Source organism: Lissotriton vulgaris, chromosome 6 (genome assembly GCF_964263255.1).
Source record: "Lissotriton vulgaris chromosome 6, aLisVul1.2, whole genome shotgun sequence".
Classification (NCBI taxonomy): domain Eukaryota; kingdom Metazoa; phylum Chordata; class Amphibia; order Caudata; family Salamandridae; genus Lissotriton; species Lissotriton vulgaris.
Window position 1 is genome coordinate 1,413,559,880 of NC_141694.1, and position 22,537 is coordinate 1,413,582,416.

The following is a 22,537-nucleotide window of genomic DNA, read 5'->3' on the forward strand; positions in this document are numbered from 1 at the left end:
CTCCCCCCGCGAGTACAGCGTCATAGGGGCCGGTATTCTCCTAGTTTTGTAGCGCAAAGGCTTCTGTTCTGCATTTCAGAACGCTGAACAGTTCTTTCTCCTCCGTGTCAGCAGCGCTCTTTGCCCGAACATCGCACTCGTCTTTTGGAACGTTAGTTCGTCTGAGGGCTGAGGCACGCCCCTTCAGGGAGTGTTTTGCTTGGTATTCCCTCCCTCCTGTGAGAAAGTTAACGCCTTCCTGCCTCCCACGCTTGTTTTGTAGGGCTCGACCTCTGCCAATGCGCTTGCGCATTGCAGATGTCGAGACATATTGGGGCTTAACAAGAGCTTAACCAAACGGGCGATTTGATGCTGTGCCCGTGAAAAAAGTGCATGCACGCATCAAAGCCACCAGCCTCCCTCCCACAAGCTTCCCCTAGCGTGCGCTCTGGCATTTCTCCTCCCCTAATTATTCACTCCCCACAGCCGCCCGGCACATCAAAGGCTGCTGCTCCCCGTGCGTCTCGTCACCCTCATTCTCCCCTATTCTTCCCTTCTTGCCTCTCCCCGCCCCCCCTCCCCACCACAGCAATGCCGAGGGCTTGTTTCACGTGTTGGATTTGTTCACTCTCCCAGCTTGTATTACTCACTTGCTTTCTTTCTCCCTTTCGCTCTCTTCACCTCTCGTTTTTCTCGCCCCATACCTCCTATTTCTCCTCTTTTCTTTCATCGCCGTCTTTCTTTTTTCATAAGGCCTTGGAGTTGTACCAACACGCATTACCCAGCATCGAAGCTCCGCAACTAGACTGGGTTCACCGACCCGACATCCACTATATCGCCTTGTTTTCATTTAATAATATCCTTGATCATTTGTGTATTTCTCTTGGAGCCTAAGATACTAATTCTATATACTATATCAGGATTAAAACAGAGCAGGGGTTAAGGAGAGCTTCACATTTTGTTGTTGCAGCGTTTGTGCAATGCAGGCGCCTTAATTGACAGCGCCCTGAATCTGTAACTATGGTAACAAAGCGTCACTGAAAAGGATTCATTAGCATCTATGTGTTAAGGACCATCTGTTTAGGGAAGGGAAATGAGCCACGGGAGGGCCGCTACTGCTCCCCCGGGGTCTTACTCTTCCGGGTGTTTGGTGTATGGCCAGCGAGCACAGAGACTTTTGCACTCCCTTTTAGCTTTTTGGCACGATTAGTCAACAGGCACGTCTTTCTCGCCTTGTTCCATTTCATTTCGGGAAATCTTTAAAGTGCTACGTAGGGACGGTGTTTGTTTCTTGTACTGCTTGTCTTAAACTGTGTTTGGTTTCTATTCTTGTACGACCCACGCATGTTTTCTGTCACAGCCTTTTGCTTTAATTGCTCTTGTTTCTGGAATTGTCTTGGTTTGAAGTAGATGGATGGCAGGTTCGGTGATGCTTACCATGCCCTCTGCTTTCGATGCCACTTCCAACTGACCCTCATGCAGGGTAGAAGGAAGGGTGTTTGACCTCTTTCCAAAGTGTCTCAGTAAAACTCCAGCGCTTCCTTTGAACATACGGTGCAGATTCGGAAATAAAATGATGCCAGTGCAATGGTCTCTACAAACATGACAAATAGGCTTAAAAAAAACGACAATAAAGAGTGGAGCAGAAAAAACTTATCTGCATCGAGATTATGCAGCTCAGAGCTTACCTAAAAGTGGTCACAGTAGAAGGGCAACATCCATGAAGAATCACCCGAAGGTTAATACTACAGGGTCTTGAAAATATATAATTACATGAGCAGTAAGAGAAGCCCACGAGGCTCAGACAACCCACACCAGAAAAGCCAGTTTGCATGGAAGGCCAGAGTCGATGCTAGGAGGGTTTTTTGTGTGCAATTTTTTATACATATCGCAAACTCGACCCGAAGGTATATTGGAGGCTTCACATGAGCACCAGTTACATTACACAAGCACACGTCCATTTTATTGTAGGTGTGGGAAGATTACATGATTTGCCCACAATTACAAGATGTTGAGGGGACACCGAGACTCGAACGTGGTTCCCAGCTCTAAAGTAGGCAGGTCTGGCCGTTAGGCCACATCCCTATTATCAGGCTCTGCACAGTCTCAGTTGGATGCATTGAAGCATTGTAAGGGAGCTGTTCTGGGGATTAGCCTCAGTGGCTGATATCAGCTGCACTAATTTAAATATGTTTCTAAACAGTACACTACCTCCTCCTCTTTATGACCTTCTCGGCCACCGTGCTGTGTCTGACAGCGTTAGGTCAAATGGGGGCCCGTTACAACACGCCCACACCCGGTAAAAACTGATACTGCAGGTACGGGATTGTTTATACATCTTGGTTTAAGTGGAATTAGAAAGTGGGAGTCTCGAAGAGGTGGGGGGGTCGTAGAAGCTTTACTAGGAATTAATCTCAATCAATCAGTCTTTATCTTTATTCGGTTTCTTGCAAAAAATAAAGGCACCCACAAATCAGTGCACGCTTTCACCAGGCATACACACCATGGCCGTCAGTGCACATTTTCACCGGGCACAGACACCATCAGTCGTCAGTGCACGCTTTCACCGGGCACAAACACCACCAGCCGTCATTGCACGCTTTCACCGGGCACAAACATCACCAGCCGTCATTGCACGCTTTCACCGGGCACAAACACCACCAGCCATCAGTGCACGCTTTCACCAGGCACACACACACCACCAGCCATCAGTGCACGCTTTCACCAGGCACACACACACCACCAGCCACCAGTGCACGCTTTCACCAGGCACACACACACCACCAGCCATCAGTGCTTCTTTCTCCAGGCATATACATCACTGGGCGTGAGTGCACACTTTCACCGGGCACAGACACCATCAGTCATCAGTGCACATTTTCACCATACACAAACACTACCAGCCATCAGTGCACGCTTTCACCGGGCACAAACACCACCAGCTGTCAGTGCACGCTTCCACCAGGCACACACCACCAGCCGTCAGTGCACGCTTTCACCAGGCACACGCACACACCACCAGCCATCAGTGCACGCTTTCAACAGGCAAACACACGCCACCAGCCATCCGTGCACGCTTTCACCAGGCATACACACCACCGGCCGTCCGTTCACGCTTTCACCGGGCACAGACACCATCAGTCATCAGTGCACGCTTTCACCGGGCACAAACACCACCAGCCATCAATGCACGCGTTCACCGGGCACAAACACCACCAGCCGTCAGTGCACGCTTTCACCAGGCACACACCACCAGCCGTCAGTGCACACTTCCACCAGGCACACACACCACCAGCCATCAGTGCACCATTTGTACAGGCACACACACCACCAGCCATCAGTGCACACATCAATTGTTAACGCATCCACAATTAACTATTGTAGAAATCGCAGTATGGCACACTTTACTATTAAACATATTCATCAAAAGCGCAGCATGCCACCATTGCTACAAAAAAAGACACATTTTTTAGGCCTACAATTTATAGACTTCTGTTGCAATTGGTGTTGCAATATTTCGCAATGCCAATAGCTCAAACTTAATTAATGCGAGACCTATTGCATTGCAAATGCTTGTTCGTTAAGGCATGGAGATGGATAGCTCTCCAGAGCACACACAAATGAATGAGGAAGGCGATGCCTTCAGGCCCAATTTAAATACATTTATTAATTCTTCTGTTGAGAACGCTGTGGAGGTGTCCATGAAATGCATGTCTAAGGGCATGGAAAACTCCATGTTGAGTCTCTTGTCTAAAGCATTGGCCCAGTCTGCGGGGGATAGCAGAAAAAGAAAGGTGGTTTTCTCTGCTCCTTGTCATGCTTCTAAAACTGCGTCATTTGTGACAAGCAAGGTTTCCTCGCGTTTGAATGAGGACCAAGTGCCTCCCACACCTCCTGATAAGGAGGGGTTGTTAGGTTCCGAGGGCAAACGCAAATTTAAATCAAAGCATGCAGAGTTACCCAAGAAATTGGTTATTTCCACCATAATCGACACAGATGACGACATGAATGACGCTTTTGATATTTCCAACCCTCCTTCTCAAAAATCCAGGTCTGATTCTTTTGCTTTTGAGCCTGTTATTGATTCGGAGGGCGTGCCTATGTTCGACCCTTCCTCTATACGCCATCCTAACTCTACTGAATGGTTTCCTGCCCCTCATGTGGGCGATTACATAATGGCCAGACTACGCCTTCACTTGGAGCCTGCGGTCAGGTCACGCTTAAAGTCCGAATGTCCTAAACCCTCCTTGGCGGAGAAGATTGCCATGGTTCCTTCTATAGACCAACCTGTCGTAATTTGACGGTGATCGGGTTAGCGTTAAGCTTTGCTACACGCATTTCCCCTTAACTTGACTATGGTGTTCGGAAGCCATTTTGAACACACTGGCGGCCATTTCATATGAATGCGTCGCCTCGTGGCCAGCATACCCTTTGTCCTTTCTCTGTACCACTGACCACTTGAATTTGCCCAGCAACAGGCTATTTTTAGTATTGGTCAAGCACGCATATGCGCAGTTAAACCCTCTGTACTAGTGGACAGTCATCACTTAGGAATGTCCCTCCAAACTGACCAGTGGTGTTGTAACTCCTCCCATGAGTTGGCTGTGTTCCAAAAATGACCATATATGTACCTAAACTGAGCAAATGTGTTCCGCCTACTCTTTTTATTACTGTAAAACGGTATAAAAGATGTCTCGCACCGATGTTCAGTGTGATACTTCTTGCATTGCCGAAGGGTGCTGTAGGAATGTACCACCACCCCATGGGGTCTTAATAAACGTGTCTTTTGCATTTTCCAGTTTCCGTGCCAACATCTGTTTTATGGTGTAGCGGGTTTTGCGGAATATGTAGGCCTGGAGAACCCAATACCACAAATTGGCGACCACGAAGGGACTCATCGGCGACTCGGATGCCCGAAGGAGAGGTCGTGACGAAGGATTGGAAACTCGCCATGGACGCGTACGCTGCCACTGAGTGACCCGAGTCTTGGCACCCACGGTGTTTTCTTCCTTTCCTTCTGATCTGACCTTCCAGGTGGCGCCGGTCCTTGACTGAGATCCTGCTCGTTCGAGTTGTCGTACAGTGCCGGTTTGGCTGATTCGATTAAAGAAGTTGGCAGTTGGAACCTGGATATCTGAGAATTTGGTAAGCTTGTGATTGGTAAGATAGTCTATGGACGCTTACTGTGGCTCTTTGAATATGTTTTGAGTTAGCTAACATTTGGTTCTATGATTTGAATTATATGTGTAGTGCACTTCACATAGGCAGGCATGTAGAGATATTTCTCTAAATTTGTCTTTGTTTGAACGGCACACCTTGTGTGAAGTATATTAAGTGCCATTCTGTGATATTTTTGACATGCCTGTTTTAAGCACACTCCGAGGAATGTGTTGTCTTGGAAAAGGTACCAATTATCAATTAAATGAATCTCAGCCGGCTCCCCCAGAGGGGACCCCTAATCGCGAAATGTATGTAAAATTTGGCATTCCCCCTATTTTATATAGTACATTGTGGCACAAGTACACGAAAGCTGATTCTGAATTGCAATGGCCACTACATGTGTCGTTTGATTTACGAAAGGTTCAGTATGTGGAGCAATGTTTGTTTCAGCGTAGGTCTAGACAAGATATGTTTGATTGTGTACGTATGTGGGAGAAAGCGGTGCATGAACGAATGAAGCGTGAAATAGCCTTGGCGGACAAAGAGCAGCGGAAGGCTGCTCGGGATAAGGCTTTACAGCTGGAGGAGAAAGAGTTGCAGGAAAAGAAAGAGAGGGAGGCACGGGAACGTAATTTGCAAACGAATGGTCAATTCCCTATTCGACGTCCTCTTTATCCTGTCCTTACTAATGAAGTTGATGATTTTTCATTATTAGATCGTTGCCCGCCTCCGTATGTTCTACCTACGGCCCCAGATGAGGATTCGGACGGAGACGATCGAGGGGGTAGTCATGTGAGGTTTAGTGCCAGTGAGACTGCGGAACTGCGTAGTTTTGCCCGTAAACTTAACTTGAACAAAATAACTATGTCAGAGATTAATGACCAAATGAGTAGGTGGTCTGAACGACAACGGTTGTATTTTTTGGATCAGTTTGGAGATGAAGTTGTAGAACGATTCAGGAAAAATTCAAATGAGTTAGAACCTAAGGATGTATCAGTTAGTCGTGAGAATATGCGTAAAGGTCTTTTTGTTATTGAAGATGCGGATGGGTTTTTCCAACGGTTGGTCCAGCTACTGGATGAGGCGTCAAGATTACGGGAAGCGCGGAAAGCATCAGAGGGGCCTGCGCCGGGATCGACGGAGCAATCCAAAGAGTGTTCTATCTTTGGCGCAGATAAGAGTTCTACGGTTCATGTTATGCCTATGCGTGAAGCTGCACCTTTGTATGTCCCTCCTAAAGGGCAAGGTACAAGTGACAACAAATTGTCCGGGGATGCAAAGGGTTATTTTGTATATAATTGGGTTTATACACCTTGGAATAGAGCAGATGTTATGGCACTGAAAAATGCTTTGCCTGACCCCCGTAAGAATCCGGCAGCTTTCTATGAAGGAGTGGAAGGGGCTATTTCTTCGTGTGTTATGACATTAGTTGATATTGACCTTTTCTTTGGGTTAATATTGCCTCCTGATATGTGGAGGGCAATTCGTAAGTTCGATGATGGAGCGGTCCTGGGGGCGGATTGGAAAACTTTATCCCAAGCTGATTTAGACAGGGAGCCTGCATGTAAGCCATGTCAATTAATTCTAGATCTCCCGACGGCTATTTTGAATAAATTAAAAACGCTCTTTCCCCCTAAAAAGATTGATTGGACTATGCTAGCCTCTTGCAAACAGAAGGCGGATGAGTTGGTGTCTGACTTCTTCTCACGTTTTGAAGAAGCATTTCATGACTACAGTGGGCAATTATTAACAGATGATATGGGTAGGCATTTGTTCGTTGACAAGTATGTAGCGAATCTCCTACCGGAGATTGCAAAACGTTTAAAGGCTAGTGAAAGTTCCTGGACCACGGCGACCCCTGCTTCTTTATTGACTATGGCTCAGTATTATGAATGACAGGAATTAAAGGCTAAAGAAAGTACTGATAAGAAAGCGAAGGAATTGAAGACGAAAGTGATGTTGGCTCAGGTTTATGCTACACAGCCGAGAGGGAGTGATAGAGGAAGGCGTGGATCGTATGGTGCGTCTTCTGGTCGTACCGACATTGCTGAGGATCAATGTGCATATTGTAAAGAGTTTGGACATTGGGCCTCAGATTGTCCGGTGCTTCGTGAACAACATAATCAGCGTGGTCAAGGAGGTGGAAGGACACGGAATAGTTATTCAGGAGCGAGGGGTGGAGCAAGTGATCGCAGCAGGTTTGAAGCGAGGGGTCGTGGTCGGGCTGATGATAATACTTTTGATCGACGGAATCAGTATCAGATATCGGAAGATGAGAATGTGGAGTCTCAGGATTATGTACATGCATAGGATGGGGTGTGGAATCGGTTGAAGTACCAGTAGATCAAAGAGGTCCATATGTATCAGCGGGCGTTCTGGGTTCTACTGATCAGTTCCTGGTTGATACAGGAGCTACTCGTAGCGCTCTGTCTAAAAACTTGGTTCCAAGGGCTCGCCTGTCTGGCGAAACGATTACATCCATAGGGTTCGAAGGAACACCCTCTCTTAGCCCATTGTCACAACCCCTTACATTTTACATTGACAGATTTTTTGGTCCGTGCCCGTTCTTATTGTCTCCAAACACTCCAGACAATATTATGGGAATAGATTTGCTTAAATACTTCCGAGCAACAATACGCTGCGCTCCTGAAGGAATGCGGGTTATTTTGAATGACAATTACCCAGATGTAGAGAGATTGTGTACTATGCAAGAAATTGAAGCGCTGGCCTCTCTCCCACAAACGCTATGGGCTACTTCAGACACGGATGTGGGACAGATGCTTATTCCCCCAATTCGAATAGCAGTCAAGGGAGTGCCTCTGCCTCGTGTACCGCAGTACAAAATTTCCAGGGAAGGTGAAGTTGCCCTAACTCATATTGTACATGATTTGATTATTGCAGGCGTTGTGGAAGAAGTTCCCTATAATGTCTGTAATAGCCCTATTCTTCCGATCTTAAAGAAAGATACTGATGACAAAATCTATCGATTTATTATTGATTTGAGGGAAATTAATAAGATTGTAGTGCCCCAGTACCCGGTGGTGTCCGATATTACCACCTTACTTACTCTGATTCCGCCCACTGCCACCACGTTCACCGTGATTGACCTAAAAAATGCCTTCTTTTCCATTCCCATCCATCCCGATAGCAGATATCTATTTGGCTTCACATTAAATAATAAATCGTCTAGATTTTGTCGAGTTCCTCAAGGCTATACAGAAAGTCCTAGCATTTATAGCCAGGCTTTAAAAAGACAGCTCGATTCTTTTGATTTGCAGTCTGTAGTGGCTCTCATTCAGTATGTCGATGACATTCTACTTGCAGCAGATACGCAAGAACAGTGTGAGGAGAGTACTCTTGCTTTGCTCTCCTTTCTTGCTCAGAATAATCACAAGGTATCTAGGAAAAAACTTCAATATTGTAGACCGAAGGTGACCTACCTCGGTCACCTTTTGTCTAAGGAGGGACGTGCATTAACATCTGATCGAATTCAAGCGATTTTAGATACACCAGTCCCCCGCACTCAGAGAGATATGCGCGCTTTTATAGGCTTAACGTCTTTTTGTAGACAATGGATAATGGGATTTTCACACATTATAAAACCTTTGTTAGCACTATTGTCCAAGACTACACCAATGCCCCTTGAATGGACAGATGAATGCCAGAATGCTTTTGAACAATTGAGACAAGCCCTTTGTTCTTCACCAGTGTTAGGTACACCAGATTACACGAAGATTTTCACATTGTATGTACACGAGAAGGATGGGTGTGCATTGTCAGTCCTAGTGCAGACACACGGGGATAAACAGAGACCCTGCGCGTATTTTTCGGCAATACTTGACCCCGTAGCACGAGGATTACCTGGGTGTTTTCGAGCAGTTGCAGCAACAGCAGTGGCCATACGGCAGAGTGAGGGAATAGTTTTGTCATATAAATTGCTGGTGTTAGTTCCCCATGCGGTAGATGCCCTGTTAAATCAAACAAAGACCCAGTACCTCACGAGTGCACGTTTAACAGGATATGAGCTCACACTGTTGGCACCACACATCACACTAAAGAGATGTGCTAGCCTGAACCCTGCTACTTTATTACCGTATCCAGTTGCTGAGGGCCAGGAGGAAGAACACCATGATTGTGTTTTCCTGACTGAAGAACAAACAAAGGGTTGTGTCGACTTACAGGATACGCCACTTCCAGATGTGGATGGGGAACTGTGGGTTGATGGATCGTGTTTAAGGCTGCCAGATGGTACAACTTCCGCAGCATATGCGATCACGACACTTAAGACAGTGGTAGAAGCAGCACGAATACCACAGAAGTCGGCCCAAGCGGCAGAATTGATAGCCTTAACAAGAGCATGTGAATTAAGCGCTGGTTTATGTGTGAACATCTACACTGATAGCCGGTACGCCTTTGGAGTAGCGCATGATTTTGGCCTACTCTGGAGAGAGCGAGCGTTTTTGACTTCACATGGAGTGCACATCATGCACAGAGAACTAGTGCGTGATCTTCTGAATGCGCTACTTTGTCCAAAGAAAGTGGCGATAATCAAATGCAGTGCACACAAGAAAGTGACAGACAAAGTAGGACAAGGAAACGCCTTTGCAGATTGCATAGCGAGGGAAACTGCTATGTTACGAAATGCTTCGCCAATGTAGGTAGTGAAATCGCAGGCAGAGCGATGGCACGATGCTAGAGAAGAAATATTAGACATTCAGAAATCAGCATCTGAAACAGAACTCGCAACCTGGGCAGCAGAGGGAGTGCTAGATGATGAGGGTTGTTGGAGAAGCAAAGATATGGAAAGATGGAAATTGCCTGCAGCTTACTTGCAGACAATGGTCCAAATGACACATGGATTGGCACATGTTGGAGCTCTCGCAATTACTAGATTGCTTACGCGAGTCTGGGAGCATCCTGAGATTGCCAATACGGCCAAAAGAGTAGTGCAGACCTGTCTGATATGCTTGCAGCACAATCCTGCTAAAGGGACGTATACTCCGAAAGGAGGGTTTGTTCCACCTACTGCACCATTCGAAGTGCTACAAATGGATTACATCCAGCTTGAGCGTTGCAATAACCTTAAGTATGTCTTAGTGGTGGTGTGTGCTTTCAGTAAATGGATTGAGGCCTTCCCCACGAAGGATAATACAGCGCTGACAACAGCTATGGCGTGGAAGAGCTGGGCACCACTGAAAATGGAAAGAGAGTGACAAGAGAGAGAGAACCAGTAGTGGAGGGGGCTAAGTGCGGTAAAACGAGATAGGAGTATGGAGAGCGGGCTGGGAGAGAATGAGGCGCAGAGGGAGAGGGTATAAAAAGGGAGAAAATAGGTGAATATAAGATGAAGAGAGATTGAGGAGAGAAGTTGCATAACTGGTGAGATGGCGAGAGAGGTGAGCAGACAGGTAGGAAGAGTAAGAGCAGAAATCAACCTTTACAACGCAGTCATTAGAAGTAAAAAAATTCCTATAGCTAGCATCATAGTGCTGTTTTTTGTTATTCCAGGTGGAGGCTTGGCAACGGGGATGGATGGGGGTAAGGAGACACAACAGAGACAGTGGGAGGAGAGAGGGAGAGGGGAAGAAAACACGGGCATCTGAAGATGGAGGGAGTGGGAAAGCCACAAAGAGAACCGGAGGGCAGGTGGGGGCAGCCGCATTTGATGAAAGCGTGCGTAGTGCTGGAAAGTGAAGTGTGGCAACCTTGTAAGTTTTATGGCTTGCACTAAAAGCACCGGCCTCCCGAAGCTGCTGTAGAGCAATACGATACCAAAGGGGATGATGGACGGAGCGTATGAGCAAACCAAACACTCACCCACAGTCAACTGATCTGGGTTTAATCCATCATCATTCTTTAGCTCACTCCACCACCCCAGTTCAGACATTGCCATATGCAAATCAGTCTGACCCTGTGCCTTATGGGAACAGTCCAGCACGAACTGCCAAGCCATGTCTTCCCTGGACCGAAAACAAGCATCCTGGGACCTGGTTCGGGTTCATAACCCTCATCAGCCAGGCTATCTTGAATCCAGTGGCAAAGTGAGCAAGGGACCCACGTCAGGACATACCTTTCCGACTTAGGGCGAACAAAGCGATACCAAAGGGGATGACGGACGGAGCATTTAAGCAAATCAAACACTCACCCCTAGTCAACTGATTTGGGTTTAATCTATCATCATTCTTTATCTCACTCCACCACCCCAGTTCAGACATGGCCATATGCAAATCAGTCTGACTCTGTGCCTCATGGGAACAGTCCAGCCCGAACTGCCAAGCCATGTCTTCCCTGGACCGGAAACAAGCATCCTGGGACCTGGTTCGGGTTCATAACCCTCATCAGCCAGGCTATCTTGAATCCAGTGCCAAAGTGAGCAAGGGCCCACATCTGGGCATACCCTGCTGACTTAGGGCGAACAAAGCGATACAAAAGGGGATGATGGACAGAGCGTTTGAGCAAATCAAACACCCACCCCCAGTCAACTGATCTGGGTTTAACCCATCATCATACTTTAGTTCACTCCACAACCCCAGTTCTGGCATGGCCATATGCAAATCAGTCTGACCCTGTGCCTCATGGAAACAGTCCAGCCCGAACTACCAAGCCATGTCTTCCCTGGACGGGAAACAAGCATCCTGGGACCGATTTCGGGTTCATAACCCTCATCAGCCAGGCTATCTTTAATCTAGTGGCAAAGTGAGTAGAGTAATGCAGTACAGGGGTGGAAGGGTTGGAATGTATGTTTCAGCACTTAAAAAAAAAAAATTATGCGTGACGGCAAAATAGAATTTAAATGATCAAAGCTTATGAAAGCAGCCTTAGCAAATAACATTAAAAAAAATGGTCCGAAGCACTCAACGGGTGGGAGGTGTGGGGGAGGATGGATGGAAGCCAAAGGTAAACCACACAAAAGAGTGAGCAGAAAATAAATGACAATCAGGAGGGAGAAGGAGAAGGCAGCTACAGCCCGAAGAGAGGGAGCCAGTGTGGGTGCGAGCAAGTTCCTGAGCCTGACCAAGTAACAATAAAGAAAGAATGCTTGTAAAGTAATAAATAACATGACGAGTAGCAGCACATGTAACAGGGCCAATCCTCATGGGAGGTTACAGAAGTAGAACAGGAGGGACTACTGAGCATATGACCCAAAGAAAAGCAGTCATTAATGAAGGACCATTAAAGGAGCCAATTAGAAAGATGGGCGGTGCTTAAAGCCCCTATTCCAGATACACCATGTCTCGAAGAGACAGTGCAAGCACTGCCTAGGCGAGACCTACAAAACTCCATGCGCAATATTCTAAACATTCCACAAAACGTACAGTATGGGAAGGGGTAAAGGAAAGGGGAACCTTCCATATTGAAAATAAATGCATAGGGTAATGAAGGCTAAATATAATGGTAATAAATATATATATATATAATTAGTTTCAGATTACAGCACATCTCCTTCCCAAAAATATCAAGTGAGAGAGTGAAAATACATAGAAGGAGAATTACTCATGTGCTAGATATTCCGTCATTTGGGCAGCATCCTTTTCCTTTTTTAATGACTTCCATATCTCACTTGACCATTGTTAAGTTTAACCACATTGCCTTTAACTCCAACAATTTATTTAGGTCATAGTACAGTACTTTGCTTATGTGTGGCATTACCATGCTTGCACTGTGCTTGTGAGTGCCATTTTCATGTCTTTTGTGTGACATCTTGAGTGATGCTTTATCATGAACTGAGCTAAACAATGGGGTCTATGGTTTAGGAATAATAATAGATATTAAACCGCTTTTACATATCTAAGTGCTCTATCAACTCCAGTATTTATGTTCAAATCAAATTCATCACTCTGTCCTGAAATCCTATCCTGTCTTATCATATACCACATCTTTATCAGTCGGCCTCTCTGTCCATAACACACCCACATGTACTTTTCTCTTTTGCCTGCTCCTTGTGTTTTCCACTCCATCTCCACTCTTGTACAAGTAATCACTATTCAACACCTTGTCCAGTAATCTCTCCTCTATTCCTCTTAGATTCTCTTTTCACCATTCCCGCTCAGATACCCCCTGACTCGTCCCTTCATATGGCACTGCACCCTCCTCCATCTCCCTGAAGCACTTTTTGTCCACTACCAAGTATATTTAACTGCTGAGTGTTGCCATGTGTAATAAATTCCACTTTTCGTGACTTTTTTGCCAACAGCAATCTGCATGCTAATGTTTTTCAGTCTATGTTTGTTTTAAGTGTTAAATTGAAACTTCAAATCCCACATTGCACCCTACTGTACTCTAAAATGTCAGAACTGTGTGAAGTAAAATTACTAATCTGAGCAAATACAACAAAAACAATACTAATCCTTTAATCCTTTCAGATAAATTAGGTGTTGAAACTTCATCAACCTCTCATCATTAATATAACATTAATCTGACTGTGGATGATGCATGCAAAGTGTATGCCTTTGTTCTAGCTGCTTTCTAACTGGGTGGCAAAGGTCATTAGACCTTTTCAAGAGCCATTAGGTTTTCCCAAGAGTGAGACCGCACCAATTGCGGCCACAGATTATATCAGGACCTCCTAGACAGGGGAGAGACCGCTGCCCTTATCCTTCTTGATCTCTCGGCAGCATTTGAAACTGTGTCCCTTCACACCATCCTGCTGAGTCCACCAAATGGGAATCCAAGGGAAAGCCCTCAAATGGGTCTCTTCGTTTCTCCCTGGATGTACCCAATGCGTTGATCACCCACCTTTTTTTTCTTTCTTTTTTTGTTCACTTTCATTCGATAGATCTAGAAGCAGGGCCCCAACTCCCTCAACGCGTCCGAGTGCCACCTTGGTGGTACACAGACTGAGCAGAGATTAGGTAGAGACAAGAATAAAACACCAGCGCACATCACATGTAGTAACTTTTATCCTTTGTGCAACCAGCACTCTTCTTCAATCAATATTCTTGCAGGAACACTCTTTTTCAATCCAAGAAAGTCACGTTGCGTAGACCATTCAGACTTAATTTTTTTTCAAATACAACGTTCCATAGCCAACGCGCGTTTCACCCTATGAGGGCTTCCTCAAGGCTGCAAATCATACATAGGAAACATTTTGTAACCTACATGTCCTGGTCATGTCCCATTGCACATATTAGTATCTTTACATATATGGCGAATGGCGGCGGAAACTTTTTCGAAGTCGCATATGGAGGTTTAATAACATTTCGGAATATACGCAGTGAGTTTTTAAAGATCACAGTTGTTATTTACGTAACGCTTCGTTTTTGATGAATACACTGTCATGTCCCACGGAGGTGGGCTGTCTCGAACACTGCCTTGAGACGTTGTCTTACAGGGGGAAAACTACAGTTCCCATGATCCTTGGTACGGCACGCGACGCCCCGTCCGATGACGTCATACGCGGAAGTTTAATACGGAGCGGAGGACGACTGCAGTTGCCGTTGATTCTGATTCCTGAGTGAAGACACGGTAGGATACTGTTCTCCAGTTCCAGCGTATCCTTTTTGGCAGTCTTTGATACTTTGGTTTCCGGTTCCTTGAGCGCTTCGTGCGAGCTCTGCTGGCGATAACGGAGCTAAATATTGAGTTGATTGGAGCCCTCGGCTGTGGCTCCGGTCTTGTGGATCAGAGGAGGTTATGTGTTGTGACTTCTAGCGGGTAGTATTCTGTATGGACTTTCCCGCTGGGAGAGCTATCTTGGTTCTGGTCGGAATTCTGCCCGGATCCGATCCTCTGACTGCATTTAAAGTGTTTCATAAACCTTTTTTCGACACAGTGACACTATTTTCCTAAGACCTCGAGACCAGTGGGGTATTGACTCATTTACTGCTACATGAAGTAGAAGATATTTTGTTTATATTTACGGATGTTCCTTGAGTACATAGGAGGTGCTCAGAGTTGGACAAAGGGGCCTTACAGTTACTGAAGAAGTATTCAGCGTCTTTTGTTTTCTAAGGCTCAAGTAGAGTCTGGACAAGTATTCTTAAGTTGGAGTATCTAGTGTACGCTGATCAACATATACCCTCTAGGTGATGTTAACCCGGAGGTCCTTACACTGTGGCATCTGATACTAACTGTTATTTTCTGTTTTGTGGATTTCCTACAACAGGGGTTAATGAGCTTCGCCTGGCAGGCTATTTTCCATTTTGCCCTCTGTTGAAGCCATTGATGTTATTACAGTTGGTATGTGTATGTTACAACAGAGTGGTATTAAGTCATGTACAGCGGATCAGAAAGTTAACATATAGATTCTTGTATTCCAGATTTGTGATATGTGTTCTACAATTTGATTGCCAGGCAAAGCCAACCTTTTCCCTCCCTACAGGTAATAAGCCTACGAATATCTGTAGCTATTAGAGAAGTACATTGTGCAGTATATCTGGGTGTAGTGTCTCTAAAGTGTGTGCTTGACTCATGGTGCCTTGTTCTCGTTTCAGCTTCCTCTCCCCGCAGTTCCTTTCCTACCCTTCCTGATATCCCTCGCTTGACCACTTCTGTGTGTCTGTGATCATTCAGACCCAGGGGCTGTCGAGAGGTGGAACACCCTTAGCATCGTACGATCCTGAGGACTCCGGGACCTGACAGAATCAACGGCCCAAGAAATTTAGTCCTCCCGATCGTATGATACAATGTCCACTATTGATGATATCATGGCAGCTCTGGCGCTGGTGCAGTCTGAGTTGCAGGCTTCCAGAGCTGAAACTGCTGCGCTACAGGCACAGGTAGATAGGATGAGTCGTAATCCCTTTGATGCAGGTACTCCACAGGCTTCATCCCTGGTGGTAGAAGTACCCGCTCCCATACCCCTAGCCCCCCCAGAAAGATACCATGGAGATAGCAGTAAGGTGCAAGTGTTCCTCACGCAGGTGTTGTTACACTTTTCATGTAAACCTAAGGTGTTTAACACGAATCATGCCAGGGTGGCCTTTCTCATTTCATACCTAGCTGGGGATGCGGCTCTATGGGCAGTGCCATTAGTGAAAAGAGATGACCCTATACTAAGGGATTGGGAGGCTTTTCGTTCGGAATTCGAAAAGACTTTCAACCGTAGATCAGCCACCCTGTCGGAGCACAGGGAGTTGTTGGGACTAAAACAGGGAAATAGGGATTTGATAGCATATCTCAATGACTTTAGAAGACTCATAGCGGAAACCGATTGGCCAGAGGAGAAAAGACAGGCTATTTTTTATACGGGATTGACAGAGGAGATGAAGGACGTCCTTGCACAGATCGATCCTCAGCCCAGTACTTGTGAGGATATGATTAGCCTGGTTTTGAGATTGGATCATCGTCTCAGTGACAGGAGGGGAGAAAACAGGCGGAAGGACAGGCTTACACCGCGTTATGAGCATCCAAAAGTCACAGAAGGGGCCGCAGCGTCTAAACCAGAACCCATGGAAATTGGGGCAGTGAGATCTCCTCTAACAACGGAAGAAAGGGAATACAGAAGAAAGAAAAAATTGTGCTTATATTGTGGCCGAAAAGGGCATTTTATTAAGGAATGTCCTTCAAGAACAAAATCAAGGTACGAACACAAGAAGGTGTCCGTGGTGACTTCGGAACAGGGGTCGGGAAACGAGAAGGCTTGAAGGTGGAAAAAGGGATCCCTTCAAGTACGCTATTCATCCCTTCATTGGATGGGGATGGGGGAAAGGAGAGTCTACATTTCTATGTTGATATCGGGTTGGAAATACACAACAAGCGGTTGTGGATCCGAGCAATGTTGGATTCTGGAGCAACGGGTTGCTTTATGGACCACACCACAGCTATCGGCCTAGGGCTTAAACTACAAGCAAAAGAGACTCCCGAAGCGGTGTTTGCAGTGGATGGTCGAAAGTTGGATTCGGGTCCTATCAGGTTACAGACCAGGGATCTTGAAATGACCATGGGCATGGAACATCAGGAAACGTTGTACTTCAACATTATACATGCACCTCAGTATGGGGTAATCCTGGGACTTCCATGGTTGCGTAAACACAACCCCGCAGTGGATTGGGAAGGCCAGACACTACAATTCACATCTGAGTATTGTCAACATAACTGCTGCCCTGTAAGACATAGTCCTGCTTCTGGTCTAGCTTGTATCCATCATATAGCCACCGCCGTAGAACATGATGTGGAACTACCATTCGAGTATCAGGAATTGGCTGAAGTGTTTAGTGAGGCTAAGGCGGAAGCATTACCACCGCACAGACCTTATGATTGTCAGATCGACTTGATTCCAGGGGCAAAGATTCCTGCTGGGCGGGTGTATGCGCTTACAGAACCAGAAACCATACATCTCCGAGTGTACCTAGATAAGCTGTTGGAGCTTGGATTTATCAGAGAATCAAAATCCCCTGCTGCCTCCCCGTTGTTCTTCATTCCTAAGGCTAATGGGGAACTTCGTGCTTGTGCGGATTATAGAGCTTTGAACGCCATCACTGTAAAGAATAAATATCCTCTCCCTCTCATCAAGGTACTACTGGAGCAGGTTAAAGAGGCGGTGATTTTCACGCGGCTGGATCTTAAGGGCGCATACCACTTAGTCAGAATGCGATCAGGAGACGAGTGGAAGACTGCCATCAAAACCCGCTTTGGGCTTTACGAGTACCTAGTAATGCCCTTCGGGTTCTGTAACGTGCCTGCTGCCTTCCAGTTCTTCCTGGATGATGTTCTCAAGGAATATCTGGAGCGCTTTGTCGTGGTATATATAGACGACATCCTGATTTATTAATCTACCACGGAACAACATGCGGATCATGTGAAGGCAGTCCTGCGTACATTATTGGAACATCGTCTGTATTGCAAACTCAGCAAGTGTGAGTTCAACGCTACCTCTGTGGAATTCTTAGCGGTGATGCTCACGCCGAACGGACAAGAAATGTCCGAAAGAAAGATCTTGGCAGAAAAGAATTGGCCCATACCCAAAACAGTGAGGGACATCCAGTGTTTTATTGGGTTTGCAAACTTTTATCGCAGGTTTATTGGGAACTTTTCTGCAATGGCCTCCCGTATAACAAGACTGTTGAAAAAGAAGGTGCCATTTGTTTGGACGGAAGAGGCACAAAGAGGTTTCGATGAGTTGAAGAAGGCTTTTGTTTCAGCTCCTGTGTTGGTGCATGCAGACCCCAACAAGCCGTACATAGTGGAAGCTGACGCTTCCGATTCCGCGGTAGGTGCCGTTTTGTCTCAACGCCACTCCTACACAGGCCAATTACATCCAGTGGCATACCTCTCACGTACTTTGAATCAGGCTGAACAGAACTATGTAATAGCCGAAAAGGAGTTGTTGGCGATAAGAACTGCGTTTCTGGAATGGAGACATCACCTCATGGGGGCTCGGCATACAGTGACGGTATACACGGACCACCGTAACCTACAATACATGGCAGCGGCCCGCCATTTAACACCTCGGCAGATGCGATGGATGATGCACTTTGCAGAATTCGACTTCATCGTGACATTCAGGCCAGGGAAGGATAACCGAAAAGCAGATGCTTTATCCAGGCAGTTCACCAAGACAGAACCAAATGAAGTACGGGAAGAATCTATTATCAGCCCGAAGAAGGTTATTGGCGTCACTTGTACCCAGATGTTCCTACGTAGTGTCGTTAAAAATGTACAGAAGGATGGGTGGAAAAAATGGCTGAATAAACACAATGAGTGGAAGATGGTTCAGGGTCTACCCATGCGACGGAAACAGCTATTGTTACCCATCCAGGCATTAAGGAAGCAGGCGTTCCAGTGGTGTCACAGCGCACCATGTGCGGGACATAACGGAACCGGTAAGACACTTGAAAGATTGCAAAGACAGTTCTGGTGGCCTAATATACGAAAGGATGTTGCTGCTTGGGTGGCTGAGTGTCCTGTGTGTAGCCAAATGAAGACGCTGCATACCAAACAATCTGGACTGTTACAGCCTCTTCCCACACCTGAATTACCCTGGGAAAACATTTCTATGGACTTCGTGGTGGGCATGCCAGTTGATCAGGGGTGCACCGCCATCCTGGTAGTGGTAGATTATTTAACGAAGATGGCTCATTTCATCGCCTGTAAACGAGTTCCTTCTTCTAGTTTATTAGCTCGTTTAATCCTCACCAACGTAGTAAGGTTACATGGATTACCCAGGGTGATAGTATCAGACCGGGGCAGTCAATTCACAGCTAGATTTTGGAAAACATGGTTTTAGGCCCTGGGAATAACATCTAGTACATCCACGAGTTTCCATCCCCAAACCGATGGGCAAACTGAACGGGTTAATCAGACCTTAAAGCAGTATTTGCGATGCTACGTGGATGTCACTAAAGAGGATTGGGTAGACAGACTATGGTTAGCTGAAATAGCGTATAACAGCGCTGTACATGGTTCCACTAAACACGCCCCTTTTTCTGCACATATGGTTTTCATCCTAACTTTTCACCCTTCCAACATCCTGCATCAGCATACCCTGTTCCCGAAGTACAGAAAAGAGTACAGACTATTCAGGAGACATGGCAGAGGGTTATGGGTCAGTTAAGACAGGCCAAAACGAGGTACAAGGCCTATGTGGACAAGCACAGACAAACAGGTCCGGTGTATAAAAAGGGGGACTACGTATGGCTATCCACCAAGAACATACGCTTTAAGCGTTACAGTATATTCAATCCTAAATACATAGGCCATTACAAGGTGGTCAAATTGATCAATCCTGTGGTGGTTAAGTTGGCTCTACCTTCTTCTTTGCGGATACATCCTGCATTTCATGTTTCTTTAGTTAAACCTACACGCTCTGTCAAAAGAATCAGTCCTGTAGCTGTCGATGTAGATGGCGAAGAAGAACACGAGGTGAGAGGAATCGTGGATTCAAAGATATACCGCACCAGATTGTGGTATCTTGTGGCATGGAAGGGGTATGGCAATGAGGAGAACTCATGGGAACCAGCATCGGGTGTGCATGCCCCTAAATATGTTAAACAGTTCCACAAAAGATTCCCATGCAAACCATGTCTCTGTCAGTGTTCTTCGGCAGAGGGATGTACTATCATGTCCCACGGAGGTGGGCTTTCTCGAACACTGCCTTGAGACGTTGTCTTACAGGGGGAAAACTACAGTTCCCATGATCCTTGGTACGGCACGCGACACCCCCTCCGATGACGTCATACGCGGAAGTTTAATACAGAGCGGAGGACGACTGCGGTTGCCGTTGATTCTGATTCCTGAGCGAAGACACGGTAGGATACTGTTCTACAGTTCCAGCGTAACCTTTTTGGCAGTCTTTGATACTTTGGTATCCGGTTCCTTGAGCGCTTCGTGCGAGCTCTGCTGGCGATAACGGAGCTAAATATTGAGTTGATTGGAGCCCTCGGCTGAGGCTCCGGTCTTGTGGTTCAGAGGAGGTTATGTGTTGTGACTTCTAGCGGGCAGTATTCTGTATGGACTTTCCCGCTGGGAGAGCTATCTTGGTTCTGGTCGGAATTCTGCCCGGATCCGATCCTCTGACTGCATTTAAAGTGTTTCATAAACCTTTTTTCGACACAGTGACACTATTTTCCTAAGACCTCGAGACCAGTGGGGTATTGACTCATTTACTGCTAAATGAAGTAGCAGATATTTTGTTTATATTTACGGATGTTCCTTGAGTACATAGGAGGTGCTCAGAGTTGGACAAAGGGGCCTTACAGTTACGGAAGAAGTATTCAGCGTCTTTTGTTTTCTAGGGCTCAAGTAGAGTCTGGACAAGTATTCTTAAGTTGGAGTATCCAGTGTACGCTGATCAACATATACCCTCTAGGTGATGTTAACCCGGAGGTCCTTACACTGTGGCATCTGATTCTAACTGTTATTTTCTGTTTTGTGGATTTCCTACAACAGGGGTTAATGAGCTTCGCCTGGCAGGCTATTTTCCATTTTGCCCTCTGTTGAAGCCATTGATGCTATTACAGTTGGTACATGTATGTTACAACAGAGTGGCATTAAGCCATGTACAGCGGATCAGAAAGTTAACATATAGATTCTTGTATTCCAGATTTGTGATATGTGTTCTACAATTTGATTGCCAGGCAAAGCCAACCTTTTCCCTCCCTACAGGTAATAAGCCTACGAATATCTGTAGCTATTAGAGAAGTACATTGTGCAGTATATCTGGGTGTAATGTCTCTAAAGTGTGTGCTTGACTCATGGTGCCTTGTTCTCGTTTCAGCTTCCTCTCCCCGCAGTTCCCTTCCTACCCTTCCTGATATCCCTCGCTTGACCACTTCTGTGTGTCTGTGATCATTCAGACCCAGGGGCTGTCGAGAGGTGGAACACCCTTAGCATCGTACGATCCTGAGGACTCCGGGACCTGACATACACTGCGGTGTGAACAGTCGACCTCTTTTACAGACTTTTTCGAAGTCACATAGGGAGGTCTAATAACGTTTCAGAATATACGTGGTGAGTTTTTGAAGTTAACAGTTGTTATTTACGTAAAGCTTCGTTTTAGATGAATAAATTGTGGTGTGAGTAGTCGACCTCTTAGAGTACTTAATGTCCTGCGCATTTTTAATTTCCAGAAAGGTTTGTCTTCTCTGGTGCACTTTCTGTGTAAAGTCTGGATAGAAGGTAATGAGGGCATTATCATATTTGAGTGGTGGGGCACTCCTGGCCACCTGAAGGATCACATCCCTGTCTCAGTAGTTAAATAGTCTCGCAATTATGAGTCGCCGCAGGACTCCTGGCTCCGGCCGTACTCTAGGGATCCTGTAGGCTCGCTCCACCAAAAATAATTTTGATAGGCCCGTGGGCTGGAGTGAGTTAGTTATAAGGTCCTCAAAAAACAGGTTTTCTGCCTGTTCCTCCGCCCTCTAAGGCACTCCTATTATACGGATATTGTTGCAAAAGAGTGCTCCTCCTGGCCTCGATCTTGGCCCCTAAATCCCTCGTCGTCTGCGTTACTTCCCTCCACTTCGGTTACTCTTTCCCTCATGTTGCGGAGGTCTGCTCTGAGCAGGGACACTTCCATAGTTACTGTGTCGATTTTACCTGCCAGGTCAGCTTTGATCCCCTATATTGCAGTCATGACATCTTGCAATGTGGGTTCCGGGTTCACCGCTTGGAAGGTCTTCGTTTGCGACCCGGAGGCGTCTGCCCCCTCTGAATTAGCCGGCTGGTCTCTGGGCACGGCGTACTTGTCCAGTTTTGTCTTGTGAGGAGGCATGTGGACCTCTGCCCCCTATCATGATTGTGATACTGTTTGCTCGTGAGACCACCGTAGTGGGTGGAGGGCCGGAAAACTTCTGTCCGTCACCGACCGTGTACGCAGGCAATTGGTGGAGGCAATCCCAGGACCAGCAGTGTATTGTGTGTGCCACCCTACCTGCAGCCTCCTCAGTGGACCGTCTTTTTCTTGAGTGCGCAGGTCCCTCTTAGGTCCCTGGGTGCCGTCCCTGTAGGTCCGATTCTG